The 15,424-nt window shown below is 34.9% G+C and overlaps 1 pseudogene; it reads right to left on the minus strand.

Annotated features, from left to right (window-relative positions):
- Positions 1-1,486: 1,486 nt before the first annotated feature.
- On the minus strand, positions 1,487-8,495 carry LOC103252916 (annotated as a pseudogene).
- Positions 8,496-15,424: the final 6,929 nt, after the last annotated feature.

A 15,424-nucleotide genomic window follows, 5' to 3' on the forward strand; every position in this document is an offset into this window, starting at 1 on the left:
ACAGTAGGTAGCCAGCAGATATTAATTGAACTAATGAATGAATACATTTCATTTCTCCTTTCTTTACCAACCTCCTTTCCTCCTTCCACTTGTTAAAAGGAAAACCTTAGACAAATTACATTAACAGAGTCTGAGCAAAGACAGATTCATGAATCAGGCACCAGAAGAGATTCAGAGAGTGCCACTGCACCAACATGAGCAGGAACTTTTTAGAAGCGGAACACTGAAACAAGGCAGAAAAATCATCCAATTGGATACAGCTTATCTGGCGCTTGGAGTTTGGTGTGATCAGTTGGCTGCCTGTGATTGGCTGAAGCTTGGCTGTTTGAAATTGTTTGAAAGCCAGATGTTTGTTACACAGATTCACTCCTACATTAGGCTTCAGTTTGCTAATTTTGTAATAAGTTACTAAGTTACACCGCAGTTTATGTAGAAACTTAAAGTTTGGAAACAGCTTCAGGCCAATGGCTTCCTTTTAATGTACACTAATTCACCATATACTTATAGAAAAACTGAGAATAATACAGACAGGAATAACAGACCTGTCCATTCTCCCCAAAAGTTATTTCATCTGCCTTTTTTTTTTTCTGAACACTTTACATGGGAACAGCAGAACCAATCCCAGTATTGTTGTGAGGATTAAATGTGATAATACATGTACAATATTTGGCATAGTGTTGGTAAGCAGTCAATAGATGGATAGTAATAATACTATTTTTGTTGCTGTTATTATTACTACTAAAAATGTTATGGGTATGTTGATTGATTAATCAACAGATGGGTTGGCCAGTAACTGGCTATATTAATTTTCTTTGAAATACAAAGCTGAGCTCTAGACTGGAGTGATACCTATATGAGCACTAACAAGAGGAAATGTTGTTGCAGGACCTCTGGTTCCTGACCCATGACCAAGAAGATTAAGGAACATGGACACCAAAAGGATGAGTGAAAGTTTATTAAGCACAAAACTCTCCAGAAAAAGAGAGGGGGCCCAAAATGAGTAACCTGGTGCTAGTAGCTTTTTTGTGGTTTTTATCTTATCTTTTTCTGGGGGCATTTCTCTCATTGCATCTCATCCGCCCCTTACTTCCTGAGATCCAATTCTTATTGCGCATGTGGGTCCTTGACCAAGGTTACTCCATCTTGAATATTACCCATAAGGTAAAACCTCAATGCTAATGCTATGTTAATGATATTATAATAAGCCAAGGTCAAGTTAGGGCATTTAGTTAAGCAACTGCTCCTGCATTTAAGCAGCAAAAAGTCCCTTTTAGCAGTACCTCCTGGGTTGAGAAGATGTTCTTTTTTCTTTTCCCACATGAAAAAGTACTTTTATCAAACTTCGAGTCTAAGAACACACAAATGTTTCTTTTATCACGTCTACAATAATTGTCTATGCTTTTCCGTTTAACTGCTGTTAAAATTTCCACATACCCCCATTGTTTCTTCTGTCTCAGTTTCAAGTGCAAAGATGGGAGGAAGAGGGTTAAAGTAACCCCTCAGTGGTTTTCTGCTGTCCCTTCTTTCCAATCAGAGATTTGTAGATCAGGAATCACACCACCCCCAGCTATAGTAGCCTTGATGAGAGAATCCAACAATCCAACGCTTCATCACCACGGATGGCAAGCTGCAAGTGACGCGGGGTGGTACACTTGTCTTTGAGATCCTTGGAAACATGACCCGCCAGCTCCAGCACCTCAGCAGTACTCCAGAATCTTGGCACTATACATGGCAGCAATGGCACCCCCTCTTCCAAGGCTTGTGGTGCAGGTCTTCAAGTGTCTGTGGATGCAGCCCACAGAAAACTGCAGCCCAGCTCTCTGTGGGCGAGACACTGCCTTAGCCTTGGTACCTTCCTGCTATCCTTTCCAACTTTGCCTTCAACCGTGATCTCAGCACCCACTCTGCCTCTGCTCTGTCCCACGCTGCCTCTGTTCCCCAAGAGGATGTTCTGAACCACAATAACCACATTTTCAGGCAACAGTTATCTAATGGGGGAGGTGCAGGGGGCATTCCAGCAGATGTTAGGTCTCCTCAAGACCCTCCCTCTCTCTGTTTGCCTAACCAGCTTCTAACTATCTCTTCTCTCAATGAGAATCACTTCCTAGAAAAGGATGCAGGTGGCTGTTTTGAAAGAATCCCCTAAATATTATTTAAAGGCAGGTGATTATGCAAAAACTAGAAGCCCTAATTTTCACTGAGTCCTTAAAAATAATAGGCAAAGAGGTTTCAACAAAAGCATTTTAACTCCAAAAAAAAGACAGAAATGTTATTAAAATTTTACCAAATTTTTAAGAATGACTTTCAAACATTCATCTCAGGATGTCTTTTAAAAATATTCGATTGCCTTTAGTTGAAATATTTTAAATAAACACTTGTTTATTTGCTTATTTACTTAATACGACTCGAGGACATGACAAAGGAATAATTCTCAGGAGTTCCCACAAAGCATCTGACTTAAGACTCTGAAGTTTGTATTTGTGTGTTGTGTATTTGTCATGGGCAAACATTAAATAAATAATAGAGAAACTGAGGAATTATGGAATAATCAAATTACATTATACCATGTGTATAATGTAATTTGATTATAGCATAATCAAATTGAAAACCAGATTCTCAGTGTGGAAGAAAAGAAACAAGTGTAATACAGAAGAGTTAAAATAAAATTCTATAATTTAGAAGTTTAACTGGATATCAAATGTGAATTCAGGAGGCATTTAATCTTTATAAATATAACTTAAGAGCCCTTGAAAAAATGACCAACTAGCCACAATAACTATCCAGTCATCCCTTGTTATATGTGGGCATTGGTTCTAGAACCCCTGTGTATTCCAAACTCCAAGCATACTCAAGTGCCCCAGACGACACTGCCAAACCTGCGCATGGAAAAGTTGGTCCTCCATACGGAAAACTTTGTCTTCAGTGGGTATAGGCTGACTTCTCATCCCAGGAATACTGTATTTTTGATCTGTGTTTGGTTGCAGATGTGGAACCCACAGATACAAAGGGTCAACTACATTTACTGAAAACTATCTGCCTGCTAGTGGACATGTACAATTCAGATCTATGCTGCTCATGGATCAAATGTACTTAGAACCTTGATTGTGGTTTTGAAATGTCATTTTTTCATTGAAAGAAGGGGATAGGGGCTTCTTGGTGAATGATTGAATCCAGTTCTGGGTCAGGAAATATTCAAAATATAAGCATAGAACAAATTTGTCAGTGTGATTGGCAAGACTGTCAAAGACACGTAGAGTTATGTTCAAAGGTTCTCATTTCTTTTTTTTCTCCCCAAATAGGGCAATCTGAGTGTCAATAAAGTAAAACATTTTGATGGATTGAAATTGTCAACCAGTTTAAATCCATGAGTTCAGATTTAGTTATTTTGCTATTTATTACTAGGTCAAAAATTACCTTCAAGTTTAGTGGCTTAAACTAACAACTTTTTTTTTTAAATCACAGTTCCAAAGCTGTACTGGGGAACGTCAGCTCTGGATTTCACTTAGGTGGCTATTGACAAGCCGTGGGCCCTCACTTATTGTGTCTGAAGACATCGGGTCTTTGCCAAATCGGATTCTACCTAGGGCAGTTCACAGCATGTAGCCTTTTAAATCTTTTCTGACCTGGAGCAGATAAATAGATAATAAATGATGGTGATAAAAGCTAGATGGCTAGATACATAGGTAGATACATAGATGGATAGCAGTATTTTCATTTTCATTGCATCATTTTTCCTGAAAGATCTTCTGGTATTTTAGTTTCTGAATTTCACTAATACTGTCTTCGTTCTTTATAGCAATTAATTCTTATTCTCTTTTTACTACAACAGATATGGGATTTGTACCAACATTTAGCTAGTTATCAATTCAGATTATACTTATGATTTTTCTTTGTTTGATTAGCATTTATCAGACAACAGCAAGTTAAACTAGAACACTTTCAAATGTCACACAATTTAAAGAACTGGTGAATTTGCAACTAAAAGTTTGCATAAAATAACTTGTGCGTTTACTTTGAGTGTCTACTTCTATCTCAAACTTTATTCTTTCAAATACATACCAAGCCAGTCCAATACCAATATCTAAATTGAATTTGTTTATGATCAGTATAAACAAATGTGTAGCCAAGTGGGGTATCTGGAGATACCTTCAATGTTAACCTCAACATTTTAACAAAACACATTTTGATGTGTTTTATTGTTGTTGCAAACTTTGCTATAGAGATGAACTAGGGTTATGCCCTTCCTTTCTCTTATACATAATCTTTGACTCAAGAAAAAGGAAGGATAATTAATGCTTAGTACAGTCTGGGAAATGCTATCAGCTTTTAGCAGACTTATTAAAGTATGTTTGGTTTTTAAAACATACTGTGTGTTTTAACTGTCTATTGAAACTCTCATAGGCTCGTGAGGTCACATAAACATAAGAGGATGTAAATATTCTGTGAAGAAAATGAATAAGATCAAAGTAACTGAGTTTACTTTTAGTTTATAGCTTTCATGGAGGCCAGATTTTGACTTTTTCCTCTGAAGATACTAACCATATACTTTGTAGGCCAACATATGTGTGGTATTATATTGCTGAACATGTGATTTAACATATTGAAGTATACTACTCCATTTTTCCTACAATAAAACTTAAAAATAAGACTTAAAACTGGAATATATTAGAAATATTGGAATACACTGGAAACCTCAAATAGAGTTCACAAGTCTTTGTGAGGGGTGGGTAGAGAAATAACGTTGTAGATTCCAACTCTTCCTTTATAATTGAGCACAAATATACTTTTTCTACAAAGGTAACAGAATACAATCATTATATCATTATTGATTACAGAACTGTAAATAGACAAGATATCTGAAATGTTATAAATTTGATATAAGATTTAGAATATTTCTTTAAAAAAAGATAAACAGGGATTCTTCATATGCACCGCAATTAACATAGTGCTAGATGAGGACATGTGATAGGCTGATATGCCCGTTTAAGGCTTTGCCCTCATAGCTTTCCCCACTTCTCCAGCTCCAGGCCCTACTCTGTTTTCATGAAATTTCAGGGTATTAAGAGTAGCTCCTCTGATTTTTAAATTCCTACTTGTAAACTCCGCTAAAATGCTCATGGCATTGCCTTTTTACAGTCTGTTCTCAGAGTTGAGAAATAAAATGAAGAACACTCTGTAGTGAAAATACAATTATGTATCATGTCAAGTAGAAGAATGCATTTTATTTTATCAATTAGATGAAATCACTTGAGTGAATCCTCTAATACCTATTCTCCCTCCTTCCATCATAATTGTATTTTTAAAATATCTCGGGCAGTTTGCAGCTAGATGTGGTCAAGTAACTATTTAAAGTGGTGTTTGAAGTGAGGACACCTTGCAATAGCTTCTAGGAAGTGTTCTTATGAATCAAGTGGCCTATGCAGCTTGGTCTCTTATTTAAAAATCTCTCCCTCTTTCCATGTGTTTCTTGTACGAACATCAACTTGGACCATGAAGAGGAAGGACACACCCTAGAGATAATCAATGCATGAGTCTGAGGAACACTAGGTTCCTGAAGACTTGCTAGGAGAGAGCCAACATACTATCCTAGACTACCAAGTGACAGACTTTTATGGAGGAGACAAATCTATTTGTATCTCATTCAGAACAATGTCATTATAGGGCATTTTTTTTCTTTTTGAGATATTTATTACTCTCATCTGAACATAATCTCAATAATCTTAATCATAATCAGATTTTTCTACCAATTTGTGGATTAATGACTGCCTTTATTTATTTATCTTTATTCTAAATTGTGGAGTACAATTCAGGGTTAAGTATACAAATATTTATTGTGCAGTTACCCTTGTCGATGAGGTGTGTTCCCCCTTCCCCAGGCAGATTCCCACTACTGCCAATCTCACCTCCCCCTCTCAAACCCCCCACAGTTTCTCACTACTGTCAATCCTTTTCTTATAGTATTACGATAGCTATTCAAGGTCCACTTATGAGTGAGAACATGTGGTACTCAGTTCTTGGTTTCTGTGAAAGATCACTCAGTATTATAGACTCTAGTTCCTTCCAGGTTGCTGCGAAGTTCATGATTTTGTTCTTTTTTATGGCTGCGTAATATTTCACTGTGGATATGTGCCACATTTATTTTTTTGTCCATTCCTCTTTTGACGAGCAGGACAGTTGGTTCCATGTCTTTGCTATTGTGAACAATACTATGATAAACATACGTGTGCAGGTATGTTTTTTATAGAGTGATTTGAGTTCTTCTGGGTATATTCCCAGTAGGGGGGATTGTGGGGTCAATTTTTAGAACTTTTAGGAATCCCCACACTGTTTTCCACAGAGGCTGTACCAGTTCCCACCAACAGTGTAGAAGTGTTCTCTTATCACCACGTCCTCTCCAGCATCAGTTATTTTTTGAGTTATTGATGATGGCCATTCTGACTGGAGTTAGGTGGTGTCTCAGTGTAGTTTTAATTTGCATTTCTTTGATGACTAGTGAGGCTGAACATTTTTTTCATGTATCTGTTGGCTGCTCGTATGTCTTCCCCCAAGAACTGTAATGACCGCCTTTAGCTCTTCATTTGAGATTTATATTCTGGACCATATGCATCCAGAAATTATTGAGTAATTATTATCTGCCAAGTTATTCAGTGCACAGGATGGTGATTTGATCTTTATGAAAATAAAGAGAACCGGATAGGCAGCTATCCATATCCCACGTGCCTAGATGGTAGTCTGAGGAAGTTGACTTTGCAATTTATAAAGAAAACATTTCAATCTAAGTCTGTGCCTGTCCGTTCCCTCCCACCTCCATGCTTGCAATTAATTAAACATACATGAAAGTCAGATTGTCTTGCTGATAAACTTGTCATTGACCAACTGTTTTGTGCTCCTTTTCTACCTGCCCTAACCTTGTCTAAGAAGGACTACAAACATTAAAATTAACCTTCAGAACTGCTCACAGGGGCCAACTTTACTTGCCTTAGGCATGCGGGGAGAGTTTCTTGTGACACAAATGAAGAGCGTTTGTTATGGTAGAAGCTATACACATCCACATCCGTTCAAGTAAGTAATAGCCTTTAGACTCTAATGACCTTCAGTCATTCTCTTTCTACACTCAATGAATTACATTTCATGCAATATTTTAAAGAAAGCAATAGTAAAAGAGTAGTATAGAGATCAAATCCCAAATATGAACCAGCTTCAGCATATTACTCATTTTTTTTTAACAGGTTCAATCTAGGTCTCATTTTCTCAGAAAGAAGGTTTCCCAGGAAAACTTTTTCACCTATAAGGTGGCTGCCAGGTAGGACATTTTATAGAGAACCGGTGTCAGTCTCCTTGTTGTTTGATTTTTTTGAACCAAAGCAAACTAGTCCCTACCAAGCTCACAAACACCCCACCGTTTCCCCTTAGGCGTATCTGGCTGAGAGGCAGGTGCTGCTGACACTATGTGCTGGGGTCTGGTCCCACAGCTCCTGGGATGAAATAAACAGGTGAGATCGATGTGAAAGAGCATCCGACAGGTGGAAGCACAGGGCGAGGTTGTCTTTTTTATATTTTATATGAAACATTTCTGTGAACTAAGGGGAAAAAAAACATAGATTGAGTAGGATTTTACAGCAGGGAGTATTGACGATGTTAGTTGATTTTCCCTTTCATCTTTTATTTTAAATTTGACAGCGTCTGCTTATGTATGTGTGAAATGACTCCCTCTGAACAAACCTGAGTGGATGCCCTGAAAGGTTAAAGGAAATATGGATGAAATAATTTCCCAGTTTTTATTACTATGTTTAAGTAGTTTTCTACAGGGAAATGAATCTATCATTAAAATACATCTTCTTCTATCCTGTTTCCTTTTCTGAGTAAAACGTGTAATTTATAGAAAGTTTTAATGACTGTATTTTAAGTGATCTATTTTTCAAAAAGATTACGGCTCAGGTAAAGAGAAAGGATCCTACTTCCCTTTCTCAAATGTATCCTGTATTCTCGTGGGGTGTTTTTGCAAGATCTGAGATAAAATTTTATTCATTTTCATGACAGATTGAAGAACTATCTCTCGTTAGCCAATGTGTTCTATCACATGCGAGAAAGTCTTTAGAGACTGGAAGCTATTTTTCAATTTATTCTCAATTTGATGACCATATTTCTTTGATGGAAAATTATTTGGAGAGAAAATTAATGGAGTATCTGAAGGAAAATTAGGGAAGGGTGATTATGGACTGATAATGAGATGCATAAACTATAGAATAATTAGACTTTCTTTTTTTTCCCAAAAGGAAAAAGATGTACAAGTTACCTTTTCCTTCTTTAACTTCTCCCCAGTGCTTCTCCACTTTTCCTTCAAAACTCTTACCTTTCTCTCTCTCTCTATCTCTCTCTCTTGCTCTCACACACACACACACACGCACCGCCACAGAAGTTCCTTCTGGCTAGTGCTCAATTTCCTTACCTGTTTTGACAAGGAATGCACACTGCAGTCGCACGCCAGAGGCCATGGTTCTACAGAAGTCACAGGTCAGTAAAGATCACTTCCATTTATTATGAGTATTTTCATTGTCCTTTGGAGGCAGGGCCAGAAGAAAGGGAAAAAGAAAAATGTCAAAGATCCTGACTGTCAGATTCTTAAATCCCCACCCCGTCCAAATAATTTGTTCATCCTTAAACTTTTGTTACCTTGCCTTAGGAAAAAGGAACTTTCTCTTCTATGCCTCATCACAAGGTGTTCTCTCTTTCAAAATGAAGTTCAGGCCTTGACCTTCCTAATGACGATATACAGTAAAGTAAGAAAAAATTAGTAGGTTTTCTTTAAAATTGTCCCTTAAAGGGAAACAAAGGGAATGATGGACATCATAGGTGAGTTCAACATATTTGATATAGGTTCTGTGAGTTACAACCTTTCTTAAAGGTCGTAAACACAGGCTTTGCATAAGTAACTTGACCTTCCATTGAAAGTTGGGGGTGTTTTTAAACATATTTATATATTACTAGCATTTAAGTGGTCGCTTTCTTCCATAAGTGATCCTCTTCATGATTAGAGATGATTGACTAGAGATAATTTTATCATCAAACTCATGCTATCTAAATTATAGTGAAGATAGAATAAAGAAAATAGTTATCAGTCTAGTCATTCCTTTGTTCTTTGTTTTAGAAATTTAGAAGTATTGTAATAATATTAAATTTTTCTATCTCAATTTGCTGCCTAGACAACAAACTAAATTTTAAACAATCATGATCAAAAGGTGATTCAGGGCTCTCAGTCATTCACAAGGAATATCCTACAGTTGATCCCAGGAATCTTATAAATCAGTTCCCTTATCATAAAAAATTAACAGCATATTATAAGGTCAAAACCATGATTAGAACTAGAACCCAGATCCTGATTCCCATTGAAGTGTTTAGGGTCAGATCATGCTAAACTTGCACTTAGTTTGTGTATTTGTGCTTTTGTCTTTACACCGTACTTGAGAGAGAAATAGCTGGTTTTCAATGTTTTGTAGGCAACGATATCTTTAGAGTAACTTACAAACTGGAATAAAAGAGATTGAGAGATTTGACTATACAAACCACTTCTCTCTTCCTTTTCATTGACTGAAGAAAGAGAGCTTTGCCCAAATTAGATGGAAGGTAAAAGGCATTATCTAATTACAATGGCAAAGAGAAGTGGATTACTTAAGAAGATACTCTTTCCAAGGACAATGAGGACATATTGAATGAGATAAAAATTTTATCACCATTAATAAACTAAACAGTTGAAATAGTTTAAAAGATGTGGATTTGATTTTTCATTTGTGAGATAAATGTACACATATATGCTAGTAGATATGTAAGAAATCCATTATGAGATAAGACACTGTTCTATGTTCCTCAAGTGAAAAATGTCTTACCAAATATGATGGATAGAAAAATCAGGAGAGGTCAGGATGCCTGCCAAGGGCACCATAATTATAAGTGTATAAATGGTAGGATAAAAATCCGTATTTTTTTTTCTCCTAATAATCTACATTCATTCATTCAGTCTTTATTGAAGAGCTACTATAAAGTTAGGTTGTCTATTAGATTAAAAATCCAACCTATATAATTTGAACAAAATTATAAAAGAATAAAACAATGATCAGCTAAGCTATGTTGTTTGCACACATGGAGAGACTTTTTGCGGACTTCAATCATTACTTGTGATATTTGCTTAATTTTATGAGGTTTATACTCCAGCAATTCATTCTGCTTCAATAATAGTATTTTTTTCAAAGAACATTTATTATTGTAAAGTTACTTATTTGGATTAATTATCTTACCTTGTCAAAGTGAACTCACCTAATCAAATGTTAATAATAATGATAGTGATAATAATAATACAGTTATTTTTAAGGTGATGTAGATCAAATGTACTACATCATATCAGAAAGAGGGGAAAAGCTGAACAGAAACATGCTTCAGTTTTCTTAAAGATTCATACCTTACATCATATCGTGGGGGTTTTTACCACAAAATGTTTACATTCAATTCTGTGGAATAATTTCCCAAGAATAGATTTACTCATGATTTGAAATGTCATAAAAGACAATTCTTCTTCATAGCAATGTGTTTTTAAGCAGTGTAACAATTTATTTCCTAGACCTAAAACCACTGACCCTTTAGTTAAAAGATAATAGGTAGTCTTATAATTAACCTATTCATAGAAGTAATAAAATACATACTCACTTAACCAAGGAATATGACTCAGAAAAAAATTAGCAAGCGGTTTCAAACTTCTTGTCACTTTATTCATTGTCAGACTTTCCCTAGAGTGGTGCTTTAAAAATCCCGAGAGAAAAGTCGATTTACCGAGGCCTCATTTCAAGGTGTTTATGCAGTGCTGGAATCTTCATTTTAAATTGATTTTCATAATTATAATCGCAATTGCCCTCGCTTCGCCATCCTTAATATCGATTGCTTTTCTTTTGAATCAAGATAGATAAAAATGGACAAATTCTGTTTAAGAGTACAAAGGGTCATGCTCGGTTTCAAACCACAAGCTGTCAAAACCCTGGTACTCTCCTGGCCCAGTCATTTTAGACTTGATAAGTAAACCCACTTGAGGAATGTTTATATGCCCTGATGCTTTTAGACACGTTCATGACAGAACACATTCTTTGAAGAAATATATCAAAACTGTTTATCTCCCTGAGTGTTACCCTAAACCCCGTCAGAGCTAATGATATCAGGACATGGATTAAATAAATCCTTTTGAGAGAGACAGTGGGTATTTTTGCATTCAAATCACAAATGTAGGAATTTTGGCTGCAAAAGTGGGCAACAGATATTTCAACATGCACAGCATTCTGCTTGCATGAAAAGCATTGCAGGAAAACTCCAGAGAAACAGTACTGTCACTCTGGTTTCCTGTACAACTGCTGCCTTCCACAAGCCAGAAAAGAGGTACGCTTATGCACAAATTGCATAGGCGAGGATTGTTATATCACAGTAAAGCAAAATGATAATAATAATACAGTTATTTTTAACGTGATGACTAGGTAATGCCGGTTCTCTAAGTGATAGTAATGAGTGCAAATTGTATGTCCCTCACGCCTTCCATTTTCTCACACCATAAATAAACTATTATTTATCCTCCCTATTAATGGAATCAAGCCATCGATGTCTATAAAAATGATACCATGCATTTGGAGATGAAATCTCTCATCTTAATTTTCTGCATAATAATATTCTCTATTTTTCAGTAAAAATTGATTTTTCAAGGAATTGACATTTTCAGCATGTTTTTCTGTACCTGTGCAATCATTTATTTTAATGCAATCTCAGATAAGTATTTTACAACAAAAGATAATGTTGGAAACATAATTTATATGTACTTCCTATCCAAATGCTTCTATTTTTAAATGATAGTGGTTTTTGCATTAAGAAACTTTTTTGCTTAGTTTTATTGGGTTTGCTTATTTCGTTATGAAAATGATTAGTGTATATTATAGGTAGAAAAATAACATTAAAAATAATATTAATGTGAAAGTTAAATTTTAGAAATAATTAAAAGTACTTTAGTGATAAGCAACTAAACTCACTTTTATTTCTGATGACTTTTAACACAAAGGTATTCTTTGTGCTCTATTTCACTTTTTAAAAAATTAAATATGATATATAAAACAAATTTTTAAAGCTATTATTTATACTTTGGAATAAGCTGCTTAATATTTTTAGAAACTCTTTTGAAAAATCCATAGAAAATGTGTATTTTTCCCTTACCATTATCAAGGTCATCACACATTTATTTGTGCATTACCCAAGTGAAGAGTCTACTTTTTTGACAAAGTCAGGTTATTCCACTGTCTATTGACTGTTGTCGTTGCAGATAACACTATTTTTCATTACTTTTTATTGCTTATTTAAATTTTATGAAAACATGTATTTCCTAAAAATCAAGAGAAATTGTAGTATTCTATTAATTTGAGAGCTAATGTTATAAATAAGTGATATTGTAAATTTTGAAATGATTCGGCGGCTGACATAAATGTGTTAACAGTTTGTGAAATTTTATTGAGAAAACAACTGAATGAAGAACTTATTCAAATAATGGAAATACTGGATTCTTCTCTTTTATATCTGATATTGTTAAACTTAATATGAATAAAGCTCTTCCTTTTAAAGGATTCCACAGTTGCTGCTTAGCAAAATAACCAGATAATTTTTGGAATCTGTAGACACCCATTATGTCTCACATTATGAATTTGCTTTAGGGATGAAATAATCCCACTGTTGAAACGTGGCTGCTTGTATGGATAAAGTCAAATCAAAACACCTGTAAAAATATGTTGAAAAACATAGTTTAGATGTACAAGTAAAGCAGGTACATACGTTCCGATCGCAACAGTAAGGTACTATTTTCAATGTCTTCCCATGGTTTCTATCAGTACACATTTATGAAATGAACAAGAAAACCCCAGTGTCGAGAGCTGCAGAACAGCCTATTAAGCCAGAGCTGCTCTACTGATGGAATTGATGCTTTGAAACTGATGTGACAGACTATGCCAGGCATCAGAGAAAAAAGAGAGTTCAAAAAAAAATCTTATTTGTTTATTTATTTATTTGGCATTCATGCTGTGCAGAACTAAATTCCGAACAGAAGAAACTTTAACAAAAAGCAGATTAAATTTGATTACCAGCTTCAGCCCACACCGCGGTAGTTTTTTAAAGAGACATCGAGTAGAGTTGGTAAGCTGTAGTTTATAAGGTTGGCATTGGACTTACTGCGGGCTGTGTTTTTTTATCCTTGGATTATCCCAAACTGGTAGAGTTTAAATGTTTTATCTCCAATGCAATGAAGAAACGCCTTGTGTGTATAATTGAAAATAAATGAATAAAACCAATTCTGGAAGAAAAACTACAATAACAACCAAAGAGTTTTAGTATGTTTACATCTTATTAGGGATTAATCTTTTTGTGTTCACTTATCTTAACAGACACCTATAATCTTTATTCCACTCTAATGTTCATTATACTTAGTATTCATGTATTAGTGTTCATTTATATTTACAATATATCAATAGGTAATTTATTTATTATTTTTACTATATAAACGACTACTACATGAGTATATAAAATAATAAATAATAATGCTTATATATCTTTATATAACTCTGGTTTACTTCTAACTTGAACTACTAGACATTGCCCAATTTTTTAATATTCTATTTCTCTTCCACTCAGTGCATTAAATACCATTCTTAGGAAGAAACTTTAAAGATTATTTTAGAACATGACAATCTTAAATATTTCATTTCTTGGAGTGTAGCATAATGAATGTAAATTTTTTTAAGTAATCCTTTTACTAAATTAAAAAAAATAATTTGGCTCACATATTATGTCCAAAGTTTAATTTAATATATAATTGGAAATTATTACTTTTACAAAACATGCCACTATTTAAAAAGTCTGATCTCATTGTGTCTTGCTCACTGAAATTAGAAAAATATTACCTTTTATCAAATCAAAATGTAAATAAGATATTAAATCAAATAATAATTTTGTATTTACATTTTTGTCTTTTTGTGTACATGATATTATTTTAAATGAATTACCATTTTTACACTGTTTCATGTTTTTATTCACTTGTTATGGTAGGGTAGTCACTGACACTGAGGTTTATACCTGATTTGTTAGAAATATCTTATTAATATATTTGTCATAAAATCAGACAGGAAATGCAGCAGTCTCAATGATCCCTTCTAAAATGGCTATAGGTAGCAAGTCTAAAATCTTCTGTGCGGGTAACTCATACAAAATAAGGCAAACTGATGGTGTTTTCCCCATCTGCTTAATGGGTCCAACACCACTACAACGGGTCTCTTTCCTCTTTCCTTTTCCACTCATTCTCCCTGGAGAGTCTCTAGTAAGCTGGAATAACAATGTTATGCATGAGTTAAAGGGCTCGTGTGTAAACTGAAGACACACACACACACACACACACACACACACACACACACACACACACACACAGATCCAGAATCATTTATACAAAATGCTTGGGATCAGAAGTGTCCTGAATTTCAGCGTTTTTCAGATTTTAGAATATTTACATATGCATAATGGGATATCTTAGGGATGAGACCAAAATCTAAACATAAAATTTATTTATGTTTTATATGCACCTTATATACACAGACTGAGGTTAATGTTATACAATAGTTTTAATAACTTTATGCATGAAACAAAGCTTTTCTGTGCTAGAACAAAGGAAAGCAAAGGTGTCACTCTCTCAGCCACCCGTGTGGGCTGTCAGTGGTTTTTTTTGGCATTTCCATCATTCCTGAATCTGAATTGATGTCTTCCGATCAGCAATCACTGACTTACACTTACTTACACACTAGTGCTTAATGGTAAAAATATGACATATCATTAATGGAGTAAAAAAATGTGTCCAGGGCAACTAAATACAGTAGTATCACCAGAATACTTGCATTAGCCATGAAACAACAACAGCAACAAACATCAGGCTTTCAGACTTCTCCTACAATGCTATGTTTTTTACTAAAAGTTCATTCTATACTGTATTTTGTTTTCTTCTTTTGGTGAGAAGAAACATCAGAAGCAGTTGGGGGACCAGGAAATGGGTTCCCGGGGATAAGGAGGCATTCTGTGGAATGTCTTTTAAAAAAGTTCCTTCAGAGTCATCTGCCTCATTAACGTTTTGTTTTGTTTGCTTGTTTGTTGTTTTTTGGTTGTTTTAGAAGTCTCTTTTTGATTGTATAAACTGAGATTATTCTGGGTTCTGTTCTGGATGCATGCTGCTCTGGTCCTTATAAGCCCATCATACATGTTCATCTTGTTGTCAACAGTCACTGCTTCTGATTGTTAATATCATTTCATCATCTGCTTGTGGAGCACAAAAAGGTTTCAAATTTTGGATTTTTGGATTAGAGATGCTTGACTAGTAATA

This window comes from Carlito syrichta, unplaced genomic scaffold (genome assembly GCF_000164805.1).
Source record: "Carlito syrichta isolate Samal-C Ts95f unplaced genomic scaffold, Tarsius_syrichta-2.0.1 Scaffold180299, whole genome shotgun sequence".
In the NCBI taxonomy this organism is placed as follows: domain Eukaryota; kingdom Metazoa; phylum Chordata; class Mammalia; order Primates; family Tarsiidae; genus Carlito; species Carlito syrichta.